Source organism: Beta vulgaris, chromosome 8, assembly GCF_026745355.1.
Source record: "Beta vulgaris subsp. vulgaris cultivar EL10 chromosome 8, EL10.2, whole genome shotgun sequence".
NCBI classification, from domain to species: Eukaryota; Viridiplantae; Streptophyta; class Magnoliopsida; order Caryophyllales; family Amaranthaceae; genus Beta; species Beta vulgaris.
In genome coordinates this window covers 37,749,340-37,772,768 of record NC_079209.1, presented here as the reverse complement: position 1 = coordinate 37,772,768, position 23,429 = coordinate 37,749,340, and the positions used below count along the sequence as shown (strand labels likewise).

General features: G+C 34.4%; 1 long non-coding RNA gene across 1 annotated transcript; it reads left to right on the top strand.

The window, feature by feature from the left end:
* Positions 1-6,776: 6,776 nt before the first annotated feature.
* On the top strand, positions 6,777-21,961 carry LOC125492576 (uncharacterized). Its single transcript, XR_007269219.1, has 2 exons — positions 6,777-6,866; positions 21,702-21,961. It is a non-coding gene; the product is annotated as an uncharacterized LOC125492576 (long non-coding RNA).
* Positions 21,962-23,429: the final 1,468 nt, after the last annotated feature.

Sequence of the window (23,429 nt, the reverse complement as noted above, 5' to 3'; positions counted from 1 at the left end):
AAATCAAAAAGGAAAATACAATCAATTAACAAAGTGAAATGATTTAATTAAAACAAAATACTTTGTTGATAAAAATATAAGAAGTCCTTAATAAATCTACGTAACATTCTTTTATCGCTCATCAGTTTTAATTTTAAAAATCTTAAAGAAAGTATAAATAAAATAAATAATAAAAGACGGGTTTGGTTAAGTGATATAGGCTTAATCAACAAAATTAGCTAGCCCAGAAAACATGTCTAATGTTCAAATTTTACCTTTATTTATGCCCAAAAAGTTATAAATTATGTTCTAAAAAAGTGAGTCACGCATTTCGTGCATAAATTGCTAGTATTATATATGGTAAGTGGTATCGAAGATTTTCCATACACTGCAATATTTGTCGTTTTCTTGAAATAAGTGATGCTTGACATGAAAAAGAAACGTCAAGTGTTGATTGAAATCATAATTTTTAGTACATAATCAAAATAATTGTAAAAAAAAAAAAACTTAAATGGACTCGGTGCACACTAATTTAATATGGATCGAGTTCTAAAATTGATACTAAATTATATAGTGAGTTTTATAGAGATATAGTGAACTTATATATACAATATAGTGGATTTTATTAACGAAAACATATAGTGAAGTTATATGCATTATAGTGGAGAATTTCATTTTAAGGATCGAGCATGCAGGAAAATATAGGTTATGTAGTATATATTATGACATGTGATTTAACATATAGAAAGATGTAGTTTCTCCATGATATAGTGGGTGTCTGAATTATATAGTGAGTTTCTAAAGGATATAGTGAGTGTTTGGATGATTTGGTGGATTTTTTTTAGAAACGATGTATTTTCTGGATGATATACTGGAAATCTGAATGATGTAGTGAGTTTCTAGATGATATAGTGGATTATTCAAAAATAATACGTGCTTTTTGCTTGGTGCACACGAAAGTTAACATGAACCGAGTCCATACAAGTCCGATTTTTGTATAAATAGTTGATTGAAATCATACATTGTGGATTTCTTACATATGATTAGAAATATCCAACTACTTTCCATATAATTTGAACAATTTTATTTACTATGTTTACTTAAGAAATCAATAAATATTACACTTCTTCCATTTTTAAATAAGTGCAACGCAGAGAAGTGTCACACAGACCAATGCACCTAAAAAGAGAAAGTAGGGGGACCATACTTAAAAGAGGGATTAAACAACTTAATAAAATTTAACATCTACACTAATTACCCATCAACTTTATATCCCCACACCTTCCACCTACCTCAACCACCGTCGCCACCACCAGACATTGCCGCCACTACTAACCATTGCCACTGCCATTGGTAAAACCTCATTGTTCCTCCCCCACCCCTACCCATCGGAAAACTCGACTCCCCTACCCTTGGCCACCGGAAACTACCCGTGACTTCTTATCTTTCTTTTTCTTATGAATTTCTCGTGTTGCTCAAACGTGCCTCCACCAATCTCCACCTTGTGACCCATATATTCCCCTTACATTAGCTCATATAGAAATTAGAGTTTAGGGTTTACTCACATAATTCCTCTCTTCTCCTTGAACTAGGGTTCTGCACTTCGCTGTAAGGCGAGCTGTGACTCCATTTTTCGATGAATCCATTTCAATTTTCGATTTCATCGATGTGGATTTTGGGCAATTAGGGTTTTGATTCTGTGTACATTTGATTATTTGGGGCTTTTGATTGAGTTAGGGTTTTCCGATGAAGAATTCTATCTTGTGTTGAGAACGCGAAGGAGGTGGAGTAATAAGGCAATCCGGGAGAGGAGGAGGGAGACCCTTATGGCGGAGTTTACAGGGGCGAAGTGCACGGAGTCCGGTGGTGAAGGAGAAAGGCGGTGCATGAGGCGAGTGTGAGGACGATATGGGCGAAGGGGAAGAGTTGTATTGTCGTTGGTGGCTGAAGATGAGAAAGGTGTGGGTTGTGGTGTCGGGTTGGTAGTGTTGGTGGTTGTGTAAGATTGGTAGTGTCGATACTCGTGTCGGGCTGGTGGTGGTGTCGAGTTGTAGTGCTGGTGGAGTTGTGGTGGTGTTGGTCGGTTGATTTAGGTTGAGGAAAGGATACAGAGGGGAAGGTTGAGTTGAGGAGAGAGAGGTGGGTGGGTTGGGAGATGTGGTTGACATGACTACATGAGGGGGGGGGGGGGTGAGTTACTTAATTAATGTTGTTTAGTTGGTAGATGATGAATTCATTAAGTGGTTGATAGAATTAAGTAATGACATTTATGTAAATAAAAGGTAAGACCTTTCATTTTGAGCTATTTTGTACTTATTATGACATTTTCTAAAATGGGAAATGTTGCACTTATTTAGAAATGGAGAAAATATACAGTAAGTGGTATCGAAGATTTACCATACACTGCATTATATGTTGTTTTCTTGAAATAGGTGATGGTTGTCATGAAAAAGAAACGTCAAGTGTTGATTCCTAATTGAACTTGCTTTTATAAAAGTATTTTGTTCTTTTTGGTTGCACCATTTGACATTCGGGTATTATTGATCAACCAATTTCGACAAACTTTGTCTTTATTATATAAGAAAAAAAAACATAGTAAAGTGAAATCTTGTTAAATCCGTCAGAATGCGAAGATTGCATATATCAACTTTTATAATACTCTTCTTGTCCCATTTCAATTAACAAAATTTCCTTTGGAAGTCACAAAATGGTTGTCAAGTTTCCATCATTAAACAAGAGAACATTTTATGTGCCACTAAACTCAATGTTTATTGGTCAAAAATAATATAAATGATGTGCCTTTATTTTCTGAAAGCAGTAAATCTATGAAAAGACGATCTCACATTAAGACTAACTGAGACGTGATGATTCATACGCGTTTGATTATGGTCTAAGAGTGTTATTTAACTAAACTATAAATATGTTAATTGATTGCAAAAAAGTGCAACTATTTTTACGGAATAACTTTAATGAAACTATGTTAACTAATAGATTAAAACTCATTACTATTATCCGATAAACCCATAATTATAAACCTAATATCATATCATCAACCAAACCACTCTATCTATAACCCAAAATGATAAATTTTTATCTAAACTTATAACTAAAATCCAAAACAATAACTATTAGGAAAAATTGTCGCCACCAATTCCAACTATGCGCTATTTTCTATTACCAGTCCCAACTATTGATTATCCTTGATTGGTCCCAGGCATTTTTTATCCTTGATTGGTCCCAACTATGGTACCCATCTTCCAAAATTTACCCCCTTAACCTGATAACCTATTGCAGTAGATTAAACCGTGATCACGTGACTTTTAATGATTTGTTTTCCTTTTCCTTTTCTTTATTTAGCTTTTTTCCTATTATTTTTTCCTCTCATCTCACTTAACCTCTTTCTCTCTCCACTCTCTCCGCTCTCTCCACTCTCCCACCTCCCACCCTTCTCTTTCGTTCCCTACATCAAAGTCACCCACAATCACCTTCATCCATCAACTTCTTCGACTCTTCTGTCTTGTCATATAATCATCCACCTCGACCCCAATCTTCTCACGCAAGCTAATCACATTCACATTCCATTCAAGCACACACCACTCAACCTGACCGCCTAATTGGCAATCTCCTTCATGAACAAACCCTCTAACTCGGACAGAGGACAAACGACCCTTCATCGATCCAGAAAAAGGAGTCCTCAGGATCGTGTGGTGGATGGTCTTGTGGGTGGGTTAGAAGAGAGAGAGAGAGAGAGAGAGAGAGAGAGAGAGAGAGAGAGAGAGAGAGAGAGAGAGAGAGAGAAAAGGAAGGTGATGGAGGGGTAATTAAGGAGGGTTTGGAAGGCTTCGAGGAGGAAGATGGTGAAGGACTGAAAGGTGGGGAGTTGAATAGGGTTGAGGAGAGAGAGTGTTCGGTGGTGTAGAAGACAATCATTTTGTAGGGTTTTTCGGGTGGGTATAAGGGTGGGGGAAAATTAACAATAGGGGTTTTTTTAGGCGATAACTTTTAAAAGTTCTGAACTATTGATTAACATGTGTATGTGTGTACTTTAGGGGGTCTTAACTTTTAGTGGGCCTCAACGAATTGAAACTGACGATTTTGTTTAATAATCTCACCTAGTTCCGACATATCTCCCTCAATTAACCCTTCCGGTGTGACCTGCGTTTTACAAGTTATGCCTTATAAAGTCAGTTTCAAGTCACTCATGCCCACTAAAAGTTAAGACCCTCTAGAGTTGGGACCTACACAAGTTAATCAATATTTCAAACATTTTAAAAATTATTACCCAAGGTCAGACCCCTATCGTCAATTTTGTATGGCCTCAGGTGTAGGTGGGGCCGTGGGGGTGGTTTCAGAGCGGTGGTCGATTTGGTGGTGGTGCTTTTTGGGTGGTTGGAGTAGTGTTCCATGGCAAGGGACTGCTTGTGGTGGTGTTGATGGTGGTGCTGTCGTTGGGGGGATGGTGGATAGTGAAATGGGAAAAAGTCATGGAGGAAAAAAAAAAGACCAATGAAGAAAAAAAGTTAAAATTCAAAGGTTGAAATCAGAGAAAAAAAAATTTTCATTAGAAGTCATCAGCAAGTCACATGATTTTACATGTTGTAGCAGGTTACTAGGTAAATGAGATCATTTTTGAAAGATGGGTATCATAGTTGGGATCATTCAGGAATAATCAATAGTTGGGACTAGTAATGGCAGATGATGCATAGTTTGGATTGTTGACATTAATTTTTCAACTATTAACCGAAAAACCTTAATTATTTAATATCCACCCAAGACCATATTTTGTCTCGAAACTATAACTTATAACATGAAAACTATAACTAATAGGAAAAATTGTTTTAATAAGTCTACCTTTGGTTGATCTTCTCAAAATAAGTCAATCTTTTGATTATCTTAGAATAAGGTAACCTTGTATCTTCTTCTGCCGTAAACGAGCTAATGACATTGAAATTATGATACGTGTCACATTTTAATAGGATGACATTGTGATATAACTTATTTATAGCAAAAGTAGATACAAAGTTAACTTATTCTAATACAATACAAAGACTGACTTATTTTGAGAAGATCAACAAAAACTTAACTTTTTAAAAATAATTTTTCCTAACTAATAATGTGTAAACAATTACTAATAACTAAAGTCCATAACTATTAAAATTTAACAAATATAACCATTTACCAAGAAACATAACAATAACTAATAACATTAAAACTATAAATAATAATGTGTAGACAATTACTAATAAATAAAAACTATAAATATTTACAAATATAACTATTTACGCATAACCATAACTATTTACCTAGAAATGATAACTTATTACCAGATTACCATAACTATTTACCCGAAACATGTATTACAACGAAAACTGTAACTATCTACCTAAAAATCATAACTCATATAAGAGAGACATTAGAGTTTAGACCCCATTGATAGAGGAAAAAAATGAGCTTTGACAATTAAGAATATACTCTCTTTTTTAGGGAAATTAACAATATACCTACTTGACTTTGATGCAACAATGTCGTTGTTCAAGCGGTAGAAACTATATGAAGCATCATCCAATTCTCTTATCAAGATTGAAGAAGACACGAAAATAATTTTAGTTGAAAGTTTCAAATTTTTTAAAAAGAACAAAAAAAGTAAGAGATTAGGCTTTAGAGAGTGCTGGAAGTTTGGTGGAGTAGAGAAAAATGGTAGTGTGGAGGAGTGAGAAACGGGAGGGTTAGTGGAGAGAGAAATGAGAGTTGGTAGAGGAGAGGGGCGTAGGAGAGAGAAATGAGGGTTGGCAGAGGAGAGAGAAAATATAAATTGAGTGGAAATGTGATGATTTTACTAGCATAACTAATAGGTCCAAGTGCTTAAATAATTCCACTATTAGCATGACATCAATTAGTATCACGTTAACACTAACATGAGATCGTCTTTCCAATAATTTGTATCCCAAAGTATATATGACAACTAAAATGGGACAGAGGGAATAATTTTTACTTATATATAGTTAGAGATATTAACGCTCAAAAAAATGTATTGACATACGTGAAAAACCAAATGGTGCAACTAAAAAAATAAAGGAAGTATTATATGATTAGATATGTACGGAAAGGTAAATCTTAGTTGTTATTGGTTATTGTTAGTGAAGTTTTCCTCTTTGTGATGGGCTTTGGATCCTTGATTCTTCATTAATATTGAATGCAAGGTACAGATATCATGCACAAGGGAGTTTATTTTAAATCAAAATAAGGAGTGTTTTGAAAAGTTTGACTATTTCATTAAAATCACAATTTGACATTGTGATATTTGATTATACTAATTGTGTATCAAAGTAATAATTTAATAAACTAATATTGTGTGTACATGAAATTTATTATCAGGCGAGAGAACATTTAGCTGAAATGAGTCACTTTTAAGTCAAAATGAGTAACTTTTTATGTCAAAAGAGGTAACTTTAACCTTATATGGATCCTTTGTAATATAAATAAAAATGATTCATTTAGGTGAAAAAGTCACTCCATTTGGTAACTTTTTATCTTAAATGGGTTATTTCGTATAGGAATACCTAATTTAAGGCAGCACATTCCTCCATTGTACAATAAATTACTCCACACCCATCTTATTAGCTATTTTATATTTCCAATGTTTTTTTGTTGCAACATTTCGTTTTTCACGTTTGTCGAAAAACTTATTTGAACATCAATATCTTTAATTGGGCATAAGTAACCCACTTGACTATGTTTCTTCTTATAAAATGATGCAAGATAGCTTAAAAAAATTGATTGATGAATAGTGTCGAAAACGAAATGGTGCAGTTAAACCTAGGCATGGGCCGGGCCTGAGCCCATGAATGGTGGACCGTGCCGGGCCGAACCTGAAATTTTCAGAATTTGTAAGTGTTTGCAGACAATCACCTATGAAAAGTTTTTCTTTTGAATATATTTTAACTTTAAATTAAATACTTTCTCCGTTCCATAATAAGTGACACTTAATATTTCAAAACGTTTCAAAATAAGTACTCCCTCCGTCCCAATTTATTTGCTACATTTTGCCATTTAGGTGTGTCCCAATTTATTTGCTACATTTGCAACTATTTCCATATATAGTACATTGGTCCCACACTTTATTTACAAATTTTCCATCACTCCCTCCTTGGTTTTTGTAAATATTTCCATATATAGTACATAGGTCCCACAATTTACCTATTTGCTTTTTTATTAATTCTTGTTATGGCAATGGTCCCCACTCCCTCCTTGGTCTTTGTGATAAAGCAAATGTAGCAAATAATTTGGGACGGAGGGATTAAAACATACCTTAAATGAAAAAAGAAAGTGACAAAATGACAAGAGTACACATCAGAAATTTGTGGTTTGCTTTTTCTCTCTCCTCTTTTTGATAATGTAAAAGGTATCTATGACTTTTTGGTTTTAAAAGTAATGTTTATTAAATGTTTTGTACAATCCTATGTTTCACTTATTATAAAAAAGAGAAAGTATATATTTTGTTTGATCCTCATTTCCTCATCAATTTGTCAAGCATAGGCAAAATGGTGATGATCACTAATCTTGGTGGGGGTAATTTGGAGTTGTAAATGTTGGTTAATTAATTATATTTATCAAAAACTGATGTTGGTGAGTCCCCAAGTAGGATCCAATCTTTGATTTGGATTTAGCTTTTTTTTTTCCCCTTTAGGTTCATGAATTGGCTTGCTTACTTGAAGATAATCAATGAGATATTACCAAAAACATAACATCAGGCTTAAAATTCAAGCAGATAGAGTAGAAGCGACGCAAAAATACATCTTTGACAACTAATCAACTAGTTGTTAGTTGTAAGAACCCCTTCATTAGTGGGTTCCTGTTCTTGATTCGCATTGGTCTTAGGAACCCATTTTATGTTGCTCAATTTCACATTCTTGCCAATCGTCCCTGTTCTTTGTTAACATTGAGTTATGTAATGACCTATCTTTCCACAATACATGCAAATTTTGTCATTAGGTAGTAGAGATGTAAATGGATCGGGTTCGGGGCGGGTGATGCTTCACCCGCATCCATCCGCCCCACCCGATCCATCCATCACCCGGTTTAATCTTCACACGAATCCATCCATCCATTTTTAACGGGTGAAACGGATGGATCGGGTGGTTAACGGGTGAAATTAATTAATATATTGGGAAATAAAAACTGCTCACTCATGCTACAACACTAAACTCGAAATCATTAAACTGTTCTAATTAACAAAAATTACTTGTATGAAAAAAATTATGAACCCTAAACACCTCCGAAAACCACCAACAAAGAGCAATGATTTACAACACTTGAATACACAAAATCAGCCTCCATAATTAATACTAACTTTAGCTTTCTTTGCAAAAGGGTTTCGCAATTCATTCTTTTGAGTAGCTGGTTCCACTATCGAATTGGATTCTTGGGGTGTGGAATTAGGGTTTTCCATATCCGCCAGCTTTTTCTTCGAATTGGCAACAAAATCACCCACATTAGCACCATCACGTTTAGCTTTTTTGACAGCTGGGTTTTTCAATTCGTTGTTTTGGGTAGCTAGTTCTACTTTCGAATTGGATTCTAGGGGTACGGAATTAGGGTTTTCTGAAATGGGGAGAGATTGGTCTAGAGTTTTTTTTTCGTTTTATTGGGGAAGAAGAAGAAGGAGTATTGTTGTTGTTTTGCGATTTCTTCTTAGAAGCAGCAGCTTGGCGTGCGCCGGACATGAGAGCGTCGAAAGCGGAGGGGGGAGAAGACATAGCTCGAAGCTTCAAGATTGCAGAAAAATGGAATTTGTGTGAGAGGAGAGAGAAAGAGAGGGGTTTGAGTTTGAAGAGAGAAACTGAAGTGGTGGTGGTGGTGTTAAGTGGACGAAGACTGAGAAAGCAAGAAGAAGAAATTTTCAGCATGTCACACAGACACACAGGCCCAAAACGAGTGAGATCTACATGGAAGAGTAAGAAATAGCGGCATAAGAGAGAGAAAGTGAGATTGTGAAATTAGATAGTGGGTTGTGGGCCTTTGCCCTTTAGGCTGACCTAAAAAAAATAAAGGTTTTTTGAACTAAACGGGTGATGGGTCGGGTTAACGGGTCGGGTGATGAATGAAAATTGTCCACCCGAATCCGATCCGTCACCCGCATCCGTTAACCCATCACCCGTCTAGCATCCGTTTAAACCGGGTTTTTCACCCGTCCATTAAGGCGGGTGGACCGGGTGGACGGGTGATCCACTGGATATTGCCATCTCTACTAGGTAGGTCAATATATTTCTTAGGCTTGTTCCTTTTCTTGTGGTTTCCAAAACCATGAACTTCTTTTCTTTTATTCTGTGGTCTCTCGATCCACTTAGGAACAGGCATCACTTTGCCTATGTTCCTTGCCACAACAAGTTCCTTCTTGAGATTATTAATCTGTTCCTTTAGTGATATTTAATCTTTATTCAAATTTTCGGTCTCAGATATGTAATCTTTCAAAGGGGTTGATCTTATATCAAAGGAACTTATAACAGGAATAAATTCTTTTAGGTATAGGATTTTTAAATTGATTAGATAATTTTCATTTTTCAAACTCTCATACAGTTCCTTAATTTTTAAGTTTTTATCAAACAAGTCAAAGAACCTACTTTCAACATCCGTTCTCATTTTCTTAAGTCGTTCTATATGTTCTTTACAAACTTTAAAAACTTGTTCAGTTTGTTCACGTTTTTCACGTTCATCTCTACATTCAAGAATTGCATCATAAAGAAGATCATAAATTTTGTCCTAGTTTTTCCATCTAAGTCTGATTCAAGTATATGTTGGATTACCTCAACATTTTCTTCATCTTCTTTTATGTCAGTGTTCGCCATGAGGTGAAGATTTGCAATTTCTTCATTTTGTTGATCCTCTTCCTCTTTAGTCTCTGAATCTCCCTAAGCTGCTATCATCGCCTCTCGAACGTTCGCTTTAGAGAAAGTTGCATTAGCTTTCTTGTTCCTTTCAGCAAAGCGTTCCTTATTCCTTTTTTTGGTCTTGTCGTTTTCTCAAAATGGACATTCCTTGATGAAGTGATTTGTACTATCACATTTATGACAAACAGCTTTGTTAGAAAACTTTTTAGTTTTACCTTTGAAGTTCCTATTATTCATGTTCCTATACATCTTTTGAAATTTTCGGACCACGAGCGATGCTTCCTCTTCTTATGAGTCGGAGTCATCTTCATCATCTGCTTTTAGGGCAATGGATTTTGACTTAGAGCTTTCATCATACTCAATATCAAGGTGAAGCTCATGAGTCATAAGTGATCCAACAAGTTGTTCCAAGTTGAACTTAGTGAAGTCTTTTGTTTCTTATAAAGCAGTGACCTTAGCCATCCATCTATCCTTAGGAAGACTCCTAAGAAATTTTCGAACTTGTTCCTTTGATGAAATAAACTTATCAAGAGAAGGTAACTCATTAATAATGTTAGTAAAACAAGTAAACATCTCTTGTATGCTTTCCTTAGCCTTCATGGAGAACAGTTCATATTGATTCATTAGTAAATCAATTTTAGATCTTTTGACTTCATTAGTTCCTTCATGGGTTACTTCAACAAAATTCCATATTTGCTTTGTGGATTTGCATCCCATGATCCTATTGTGTTCATGGTGTCCAAATCCACAATGCAGTAGTTTAACAACCATGGCATTTACTTCCATTTTTTCAAAATCAGCTTTGTCATATTTAGAGAAAGGTTTAGGAATTACCTCATTTTTGTCAGTAATAGTTGTTACCTCAAAATCACCAACTTCAATTACTCTCCATACCTGGTAGTTTTCGGCCTTCATTCCAGTAAGAATAAAATTTTCAATTGAACATGGGAGGCCTTTGCGTTGAGTAACCAACCTCAAGTTTCTCGACGATGTTCATTGTTCCTTGGATCTTTTTCTCAATAGGATTTTCTATTTTGCGTGAGATCTAAATCTAGTACCAATTGGTCTTTCACTAGATACAAGATGTGGGTGAATTGTATTTATAGAAATAAAAGTATATTTTTCAGGAATTATAGAAGTTAAACAAAGAAACAAGCTAAAGGAACACAAGGGAATTTTACGATGAAAAACTTTTTAGGCCCAACAAGAAGAAACAACCTCGACTACTAGGGATTTTAAACTCAACACTTTCACTAATTAATTAAGCCAAACAACTTTGTGACAACCTAACTCTACTCAAAGGCCACACCTTGAGTTCCTAAACTCAAGTTCCTAAACAAATGTTACCTTAACCGTTGTTCCTCTCAACTTCACTTGAAGCTTTCTCAATTTAACTCGCTTCACTCAAAGCTTCTCTCTTATAGAACTTCACTCTAAGTCCCCTTACCCCAAAACCAAAATTATAATGATCAATAATAGCGTACTAGAATACAGTAAGAAGGCAAAGAACAAATGGCTTTTATGAGAGAATGAAAGCACTGACATTTTACATAGTTAAACTCACTAAATCACTTAGTCAGACACAAATTGGTACTTAATTAGACATTAGTATTTATAGTATGGATTACTTAGAACGTGGGACTAAAACATGAGTTAGTGGTACAAATATTATCCCATGATGTTCCTCAACTAAAGGAACACGTTCCTTTTTTACACCCATGGCCTCTGTTAAACGTGGGAGATAAAAATGTTTTTGGTTCCTTAATTTTAGCAACCACTTAAGTTGTAAATCAAAATTTTGATTTAATTAAAAAAAATTAATTAGTAAAACCGAAATAAAAAAATCCTTTTACCAAAATATTATTATTAAAAATAATTTTCTAAAAACCAAAAAGGATTTTGTTTATCTTATATAAATAAAATCTTTTCCTTAAAAAAATATTTCTTAAATTCAGATTTTTACTTAAATAAAATGATTTCCTAGAATCTAAGCAGAAATCACTCAAGCGACATTATTAACCGTTGTACTACTTCATCCTAAGTCTAAGTTCCTTTTAATAGTTAGTTCGTTAAGTTAATATCATCCTGTCAGTTCGTATGTTCCTTACAAAGCAACAAACGTTCATTCTCATTCTAAATTGCCACGGTTCCTTCCCAATTCTTACTCGTTCCTTTACATTGGAACTAGAAACAAAAAGCCTTGCTTTGGTCTTCCTATTCTAATGCTTCTCCAGTACCAATTCCTTGAGCTTCTTCACTTAGTCTTCAAAATCCAAACTTGATTTCTTCTTTGACTTAGTATTCTCTTTTGTCCTTTGATTGATACCTCGAAAACTTTATGCGCTTAACAACTTGTTAATTCAATACTTAATTTGTATCTTTGTTCCTTTGTCATCATCAAAATTAGGGTTCAACAAAAATCTTCTCTCATCCTGAACATAGGCATTGTGCAAGGCACAACGTTACAAAAACATTATGCGACAAAACCACATCCTAAATGCCTAAATAAATAACAAAACTAATTTAACATTTAAAATAATTAACTAAAGCTTTAAAAACGAATTTCGATGATGCAAACAAAAATCAGATTTGAAGGACAACGAATGATGTCTGGTGAAGATGATGCCTTTGAACGACGACGAATTCGATGATGAACGACGATGAATTTGACGAGCACGATGAGAACGACGACAAATTCGACAAGCACGACGAGAACAACGATGAATTCGACGAGAACGACGACGAATTCGACGAGAAGGGGGAGGAGGTGTTCGTTGCTACGGTGTTCGTTGAGAGGAGGGAGAGGAGGGATTAGGGTCGAGTGTTTGAGTGAGGAGAGAGAGAGGAGGGCGTCGTGGTTTGAGAGAGAGAGGAGGGAATGTCATGGTTTGAGTGAGGAGAGGAGAGGGGAGAGAGAGGGATTAGGGTTTGAGAGAGCGGGAAATGGGCTAGGGTTATGGGGGTCATAAGGGAAAGAAATAGGCAGCAGAATAATGGGCCAACACAGTGTTTGAGTGAGGAGAGAGATAGGAGGGTGCCGTGATTTGAGAGAGAGATAGAGGAGGGAATGTCGTGGTTTGATCTGAGTGAGGAGAGGAGAGGGGAGAGAGAGGGATTAGGGTTTGAGAGGGCGGGAAATGGGCTGGGGTTATGGGGGTCATAAGGGAAAGAAATAGGCAGCAGAATAATGGGCCAACACATCTCTGATTTTTTTTTAAAAAAAATGAGAAAATATGATGCGACTCTAAGAACTGCATCAGATTTCAACAAAATTGCATTAATTTTTTAATCTAATGCGGTCCAGAAGAGGACCACATCAGATTCTTTCCCAACTTTCCTTCCTATTTTTTTAATTGGTTTTCTGATGCAGTTTTGTAAAAACCGCATTTGTTACTAAGTGACATATAGGGTTTTTTCCACTAGTGTGTATTTATAGGAAAAATGGAACAATGCTTCACACGCCAACTAAGCCAGGCGCAGGCTGATGTGTCACACGCAAGTCCACATGCTAGGCGCAGATCGGCGCGCCTGACACGGAATGCCTAGTAGAAAGTGTACACGTGGTACGCGCTTTGAAAAAGATAACAAAGAAAAAGATGTGTCTCGCACAGAGAAGTGCGCTTGGTGCAGGACTATATATGACACATAAGTCTATGTGGCAGTTTTGTGCTGCTAGGCGCACACTTACGTGGCAAAATTGTGTGTTTTGTGCACGTTGGTGCGTTCAGCACACCGCCTTGCTTTTGACGTTCTTTTTATAAAACATGTTTTAAAGATTCTCTTTTATCTTTTAAGTTAGAAAATTTGATTTTACGGGATAAAATCTTATCATGAAAATATCTTTGAAAATATTTATTTTGTTTAAATAAATTAATTACTTGGGCTTTTCAAAGGATTGGGCTCAACATACAATTAATTATCATTAATAAATAATTGGGCTCTAAAACAGGACTTTACCATTTTTTGAAATAATTCTGGAATGGTTCTTCGCATTGCTCTCCCCTTAGGTCGGACCAATTAAGATACTTAAATGGGGAGACACGATTATATGTTTACACGTTACAAGCTTTTGTTTATAACATCTCATTACAATGTTAAAGGGTTATTTGATCTATGAAAATAGATCAATGTATCAATTCAGTCTGTTAGTTCAATTGTGGTTCGAACCAAGAAATTCAATTCATTTGACTTTCATTATTTTTTCCCTGAATTGTTTATGTTCCAGCTTTTTCATTGTCGGTTTCTATCTGGTGCAATTGATTCACTTTTTAGATGAGCTCGGTTTAGCTACATCGTCTTAAGGCTTGACCCATACAATTTTAGTTCAACCAGTCTCATTAAAATAGTTACTCTCTTATTAAATTCAGTTGATTTATGTTTGTAGGAAAAACCACATCTGTTTGCATGAAAGTTACATTAATCATGTAAGACGTGTCCGTTTTGAAAACATCTCTTGTCAAATTTTGGGTTAATTTCTTTTAAGTACTCCCTTTGTACTTTTTTCTTTTCTTCCTTTTTTAATTATACGTGTTTGCTAGTGCACTTATTTGACTTTGATTATCTTTCATTATGTATTAGTAAAACTTATAACCATTGAATAGTAAAAGAATACTCATTAACACGAATTAAATAAGACATCACATGACTATATTTTTACTTATATATTGGAAATAATTTTGAATATTCTTTCTAGCTGTGAATAGTATCAATATTCCAAGTAGGAAAAAATAAAGTAATACAGATGGAACGTAAGGGGATTAAATAATATGGGGCATATTCCCCGGACACGAACTAGTTTTCTGTCCAAACGTTATTCAATACACTACTTTGTACATTATTATCTTTAAATATGTATAAATACAATTTTGAAAAGTTGATATCATGAAAGTGCAATAATAAGAATCAAATTAAATCACACTTAACTATATTTTTCTTGTACATTTGTGGAAGAATATAGAATAAAATTGGTAAATAAGTAGCTACTATGTTTTATCCAAAAAAAAAAAGTAGCTAATACGCAAATGTTATATGTATTTGGTTTAGGAGGAAATATAAAATAGTGAAAAGTGAAGTGAATATGTTTTCGTGAAACCTACTAAATGAAAAATGAGTAGTCTTTATAAAATGGATAGAATCAAGGATTTTTTAACTGGAATAATACAAACTTTGGCCTGTTCTCTCGCAATAATACAAACTTTTGATTATTTTTTGATAATACAAACTTTAGGCCAAAATTCCTCCAATAGGTCAAGTTGACCGTTAACCTATAAAACAGGTAGATTTTTTTTAACTCCAAAATCTCTTCCTCCTTTCCCTAGCCAACGAACTGAAAATCTGAAATCCCACTCCCACCCCCTCCCCCCACCTCCACGGCTCCACCCCCATCCCCTCCCCCACCCTCACCTCCACAGCTCCACCCCCACGGATGAAACCACCATCACCACCCCCTCCCCCATCACGAAACCGCCTCAAACTCACCACCTACAAAACTGCCTCAAATTCACCACCCACGAAACTGCCTCAAACTCCCCCACCACGAAACTGCCTCAAACTCATCGCCCACGAAACTGCCTCAAACTCACCACTCACGAAACTGCCTCAAACTCCCTTACCACGAAACCGCTTCAAATTCCCCACCATGAAACCACTTCCCCAGACCCACCCCCATGGTTTAGGGTTTCTCCGCCACAAGAACCGATTCCTCACTACCACCTCCTCAAACTCACCACCACCTCCTACACCACCACCCTCAAACTCTCTTCTCTCAACTCACAAACCGCGAACGTCCTCGTGTAACTATGCGAAATCGTCGACAACGACGACGTCTCCTCCTCCTCCAACGATGACGACGATGACTTGTTGTTCTGCGGGAGAGGATCTGAATTTGAGCGATCGAGAATAGCGTCGGAGTTGACTGGAGATGTTGAAGATATGATGAAGGTGATGGTCGTCGGAGGGGTGCGGTGTGGTTTCGGGGTGGAGGGGAGGGGCCAGAAATGGGGGTTGGTTGTCGAAGAGGTGTGGTGTGGTTTAGGGGTTGGGGAGGGGTAGGGGAGGGGCCAGGGGTGGTCGTCGGAGGGGTGTGGTGTGGTTTCGGGGTGGGGAGGGGCCAGAGATGGGGGGTTGGTCGTCGGAGGGATGCGATGTGCAGGCGGGGAAGGACCAGAGATGGGGGTTGGTCGTCGGAGGGATGCGGTGTGCAGGCAGGGAGGGGCTGGGGGCAGGGGCCAGGGGTGGGGGTCGGTGGGGTGGAGTAGTGAGAAAGAGAATGAAGGGGTGAGCAGGAGAAGAAAGAAAAAAAAGGAAAATTTTGGTTTTTTTTCTTAAATTTTAAAATAAAATTTAAAAAATTAGCCAATCAAATAAAGACACGTGTCCTAGAGGTGCCACGTCAGCTTGGTTACCTCCTACAACAAGTTAACAACCGGTATTAACCTATTGGACGAATTTGGCCTAAAGTTTGTATTATTAAAAAATAATCAAAAATTTGTATTATTGGGAGAGAACGGGACAAAGTTTGTATTATTCCAGTTAAAAAATCCTAGATATATATATATAATATATATATATATATATATTATATATATAATAAATTAATATATATATATATCCTTCAGGGCGCGTGTCGTTCAGTTAGAGCTTTCCTGCCCATGTGGCATGCTCCATTGTTCAGAATCATTCAAAGCTCAATTAGATGGTCCACGTGGCAATGAAATCAAAGAATAATTCCAACCGGTCAATTATATTAAACTTGCCCTTAATCACGCATATAATTGTGCATATAATTGATTTGAGATTGAACTAAATTAGGAAATCAGTAAGATCCACAATCAAATTGATACATAATCGATATAATTAAGGAAATTATTATTAGTATATTAATGTGATTGACGTTAATTATGGTTACAATTACGTAATTGAAATCTCAAATTGATATACTTGTGGCCGGAATTTTTAGTTGTCATATTGGTTATGTTCGAAAATTTTACTAAGCAACTAAACATGGCAAGTAATTTAAATTATCAATCAATTTTCATTATTGCCTCCGTTAATAGTAATTGTTAGGGGTGTTCATGGATGGTTAACAGTCCCGAAACAATATTTCGGTTCGGTAACCGGAAGTTTCGGTACGCTCTTTTTGCGAACCGTAACTGTAATCGTTTAAACCGGTTACCGCCTAAGCGGTTAACCGTTTTTCGGTACGGTTTTTCGGTTAACCATTAACCGTTGTTTCAGTTATACTATTATGTTTTACTTAATGTAAATATATATTTTCAATTTTTTTGTGCATATATTTTAATATTATATATACTCTAAGATAAAATGTATTATAAAGTGGATAATAAATCAATTGGAAAACATAACTAACACTAAGAATTCACTTCATTTCCTAATTACAATGTTTATATTAGTACTAGAGTTTCTAAATTACATACTTCCTCTAATTGTTGTAACTTAGCAACAAATATTAGAATTAATGTAATTGTTTGAAAATGTTTCACAACAATTAAATAGAGAAAAAAAGATTTCGGTATTTCGGTTAACCGTTTACTCAAAAATCATAACCGTAACCGTACCGTTTAACCGCTAATTTTTTCGGTTCGGTAACCGTACCGTTCAAACTTTTTTTTGTCGGTACGATAACCACCCATTTAGACCGGTTTTTCGGTATTTCGGTACGGTATTTCGGTTTCGATTTTTTATGAACACCCCTAGTAATTGTCAATCAATCACTTAATTTAAATTGATAATATCCTAAATTAATAAAAAATTATTAACATGGTAATAAAATTAAAATATCAATCAATCAATATTTATGCTAATTGTCAATCAACCATAATTTTAGGTGATTTATGACTTTAATTAGGCAATTAGAATCCTCAAATCTTTATGAATTTAAATCACTGATAAATCATTGCCATTTTTGATTTAATTGATTAATATTACAACCGTAGCTTAGGGGTAAGGGATCCAAAATGTCAATAAAAAATCTATTAACTATACAATATTACAAGTACAAATATAGAGCATGTCATAGCTCACCATTACTCCAAAACGTGCCCTATTCCAAAATCATGAGCAAAAAAAAAAAATCCACCAATCTCTCCAACACAGTATACTTTGAATCCACCGGTTGTCGGCTTACCTTTGCCTTCTCTTCCACCTTCCTGTGGTGCACTGGTGCTTCCGATGAACAGCGGTAGAGCAGAAGAGCAGAAGGACAGACTGTCGAAGGAGGGTTGGACCCAATTTTGGGTTTCTTAATCTAATAATCTAAACAAAAAGAAAAAGGAAAACTTAGTTACAAATTGTGAGAGATGGAAAAGGTTGGATTGGCTTCATAGCATTTTCTGTAACATGAAAATTAGGAATGAGGGTGGTTAATATTTGAGGATATGAAAATGAAAATTAATTATTTTGGCTAATCTTGAGCTTTCCTATATTGGGTCTGTTCTTTTTGGTTTGGTTTCAAGTTTTCAGGTTTAACGGCGGGTGACGGAGATGGGATACAAAAATATAGCTCCAACCTCTAGAAATAAAGATTAAACTTTCCCACCAACTTTTCACAAATTTGGCCGATAGCACAAGGAGAAAGAAAGAAATGAGGTGCTAAAGATGTCACTTTATGGAGGAACTCTCCATTAAAGCTTCATCAGTGCTTGGTAGTAAGGAGAGAGAAAAAATATAATTTGGAGAAAGAGAGGAGATATTAAGAGGAACTAAAAGTATACTTCTAATACTCCTATTAGATTAATGAATTAGATTTGCAATGACGGCAAATATTTACGAACTAGATTATCATTTTCTAGAATATCTAAAAGTAATATGATGGACAACTAGAAATAAATTTAGAAAAGTCTATGTTAATTGTTACCCATTAATAGAAAAGTGGACTTGACTAACATATCCCTAAAGATCATTATAATTTCTTAAAATCATAATTAAAAGTACTGTACTTATTGAGGGGAAAAAATAGTTATTGTTTTTGTATTTGAAGTGAGGAAAAAAAAGGACCCAAATTTGTAGACCTATAGGCAAGAATTGTAATGTTGTGAATTTTGATTTTTTTTTTAATACTTCTGTAGTGAATTTTGATTTTTTTTCTTTTTTTGTAGATTCTGTTTTGAATTGTGATTTTTTTTTTTTTTTTGTAGATTCTGTTGTGAATTGTGATTTTTTTTGTATATTTGTGTTATAAGCAAGACACTTTTGTAACTTTTTTTAATTTTGGTGTTGTTAATTGTTTGGTTGGTTAAATAAAACATGAAAAGTGAGATTTTCTAGGAAGCAGAAGAAGCCAAAGTGTATTGTTTGGTTGAAAAAATATGAAACTTAGAACTTTCTGTAAAATGGAGAAATTTACTTATTCTTTAGGGAAGTTAAAGATAAGGTTATACACTTTCTAGAAAATACAAGTTCATGTGAAAACTAAAATGGAAAAAGCTACTTCAGATGTTGGACCAAACAAGCACTTAATTTGTACTTCAATAGTTTTTTTTTGTAACGGGTACTATCACAATAAATATTACGGTATCCCTCATTCAAATTCCTGGATCCGCCCTTAATCCTCGAGATTTGTAGACCAACTTTTGCACTTTTGGTTTTGAACTTTTGTTAACAAAGATCGAGCTATTGTAATTGATATAACAGATAATAAAAGAGAGAAGAGAACATAGAAACAAGTATCACTAGAGCATTATAGTTATTGTAATTGATCGATCTCAACCATTGATAAGGTTGACTTTAGTTTTATCAAACATATAATACTACGATTGATAAATTTTCCAAATTTGAATCAGTATAAACATCAATATCATCTTCTGATCAATAATCAAATCTCTCCCTTAATTTGAAGGACATTAATCATCCGACGCTTGATTTTGTTTGGCAATTATCAATGGAGGTTGAAATGTGATTGTAGGAAACTAACTAATACCGGCTTTCTACAGTGATAAGCAAAACAATTTGTAATTAGGTAGATCAAGAGAGAGAGAAAATCTTGGAAATTAGTTACACTGTTGAAGTAAATTAGATCTACAAAAAATTACAATAAAAATGGAAGGTATAAATCTAAGACTTTAAATGGATGGTTGTGCTGTAAAACTTATGAATGTTAGGGTATGTTCTCCCCAACTTATTTTCATTTCAGTTCGATTCAGTTCATTTCAATTCAGTTCAGTTCGATTGTAAATAGTTCAATTCCAATCAGTTCGGATCGGTTCCTACGTTATCATCTAATTCAGTTAACTTTATAGATTAGGTTGCGTTTAGTATTTATAAATTTATAATAAATGGTATTGTGAGATATGCATAACTGTATTAGTACTCAATTTTTTCCCCATTAGTCAAATTAACACATATGCTATCACATTATATGAGGCGTTGATTAAGTTATTACAATTGTATAAATCTCTGCAGCATTTGGTGAATCATTCATATTTTGTTGCTTCATTATCAGTCTATTACCCCATTCCAGAAAAATTTTGTGTCAACATTTCATAGTTTGTTGCTTTTTTATCTTCACATTCCTATTCCATAAATCAAGTATAAAATAATGAAAAACAACCCTTATAATCTATCATTCCTTTCCAATAAGATAAGTATATTTTAGAAATGATAGTAATTGCATATCAGTTTTGATAATGATATTGAGTGGCTCTCCTACACTTCATCATCTGTAAATAAATCGTGGGTATAATAATATGAAAAAGAATTGCTATAAAAAATTCTAGGTTATGTAATATGCAAGTTGCAATATCGAGAACTAAACACAACATAATATGCCTACAAGTTTCCATATATTGTTTAACAAAGTATTACCATCAAGACGTGATACAGTAGCTAACGAACGCAAAAACCCTTTGAATGAATGACATGTACTCTACCGAATTCCTATATACGATCATATTTTTGGGGTTACAGAATCATAGTACAACATTGAAAGTTCATACAATGATCGTATATAGGAATTCAAGTATGGATTCATCATGTACTTCAATGTTAAGTGTATTTTGGCGAAGAGAAGTTCAATTAGGTTTAGGAGAATTCAGGTTGAGAGAACGCACCCTAAATTTTAAAGCATTTATGATATAGTGAATCATATGATACATTATCAATCACGAAAATCATGAAAAATATCATGAAAGATGACCATAAATTTTTGGGGTGAGAGTTCATGTTGCAGAGAGAAAACACTTGGAAAGTGTATTATGTATATTATCAGGGGCGGTTCTAGGCATGTGCGGGGTGGGCGACCGCACCGGGCCTCCAAATAAAAGGGCCTCAAATAGTGTTTTTTATTATATTGTTGATTTATTATACAAAGTAGATTAAATGGACTAGTGGTAATGAAAGAGTCTCATATGCATCAGGTCACATGTTCTAATCTCCTTAACCTTTTTTTTAAGGGTCCAATTTATTATTTTCATTGTTTTAATTCACACGACAACCGAGACTGTCTTTTCTCCTTACTTCAATATTTACGAAGCATCTTTCCGAATTCCACATTCAGTCATTCATTACTATTTTTGTTTTTACAAAATTAAATTGCCCCTTTTCAAGAGAAGTTGAAGGGATGAACTTCAATTCTCAATTCAACGGATTAATCTTCAATAATTTCACTGAATTGATGATTAAGCCGTTAGAAATTGTCCAAGTTGAAATTGTTGAGAAGAAGATGATATATAAGATATGTTTGAGGCTTTAATTTTTTAGTAGTTATACCCGACACAATAAGGTAAGCTTTATACTTTGGCACTTTGCATTTTTTTTTTTTTTGACTTTTTATATCCTTTATTTGATATTCTAATAGTGGCTTTTTTGTTCTTTATATAGGCTATTGAGATTAGCTTGTTAATTATATCCAACAAATCAACTGAGAAGTCTGAGGGAGTTGAATTATCTATTTCTGCAACAACATTGAATTTCGGGTGCTATCTTATCTCTCTCTCTTATGAATTTACAATAATTGTTTGTGTTTGTTTAATTTGTAACTTTTTAAGTGAATTATTATTGCTTTTGGAAATCCTGTAACCTGAAATTATACTTCATCAATGTGATATTCTGGGTTAATAAAATAGATGGTTTTTTTTATATATATAAAAAAGTTATGATCGAGGGCCCAATATTTAGATATTGCACGGGGCCTCGTTAAGTCTAGCTCCGCCCCTGTATATTATACATATTTTCATGGGTAAAAGTATACTTATGTCTTACAATTATATAATCCAGAAAATATTATCTGTTTATTAATCTTCTACAAAAAAGAAATGAATATATTAAATGTTCATATAATAAAATTGGGTTAGATCATATTGAGCATTGAACAAAATGTGTGTGTGTGGGGGGGGGGGGGTGTCAATCTACTCTGACTAAAATTTCGGGTCTAAGCTGCATAATTTGTAAAATAGGGAAAACTTAACTTGCCATATAAAAGATTATCGTTAAATTTGTTTGGTGAAAGTTAACATTATGATAGCGAAAAAAGGTGGGAATGTAAGTATGCATATTTTTTGTAGGTAAAGGTATAGTTATATGTAATAGAATTATTATAATTTTTTCTTAGATCTTTAAACATTTTATAAACATGAGGTGAATATTAATCATTGAACAAAACATGAGGGGTCATTTACTGTAATTAAAATTTATAGATCTAAATTGCACAATCGTTGATCAAAGTGGGAGGGTTTACATGAAAATGGCCATGCAATTTATTGTTTGAAATATAATAACATGCCAAATAAATAAATGTAAAAGTACATTGTATACTTTGTACGTACAATTTTTTTGTTTGAGAAGTTATATATAGTATTTCATTCACTTTTATAGATTTACATAGCCTAATTTAAGGAGAAATATCATTAAATATATGATTCAATATCTTGTAGTTTATCAACTTTTGACTCTTATTATAGAATTAATATATGTATGTATTCAGTTTTGTTGGAACATACATATTCTTATTAAACATAAAATTCATGAAATATATTCTACCGTGTCCTTGAAGCTACCGTCATTTCAAGGAGCAATATTGGTGACAAGGTATTCATTCCATGAATGACACTAACACCATTTGACTCACTAAAATTTCATATCAAATTTAAAAAACAACAATTTCCTATTGCGGTGTGCTTTGCTATGACGATAAATAAAAGTCAGGGACAATCATTATCGCATGTGGGGTTATGTCTAGCTACACATGTTTTCAACCACAGTCAGCTTTGTGTTGCAATTTCGAGAGTCACGAGCAAAAAAGGACTAAAAATCCTTATGTGATACGGAGAATAATTTGTGCAAAACAACGACGAATGTTGTTTATAAAGAAGTTTTACAAAATGTATAATTTCGTACATTGTGTATTTGACATTATTTATGTTTATTTTTATTATCATGTTAGCATAAGTTGACAATTTAGTCACTACTTTTTGTAGTATTAAAAGTCATTGTCTTTTTTAACAATTTATTTCCCGTGCATTTTTGCACATGTCTAAAAACTAGTGTATATATAAAGGAGGAACTTTTCGGGAGCATAGAGCATGCCATGTAGGATTGTCATGTCATCAA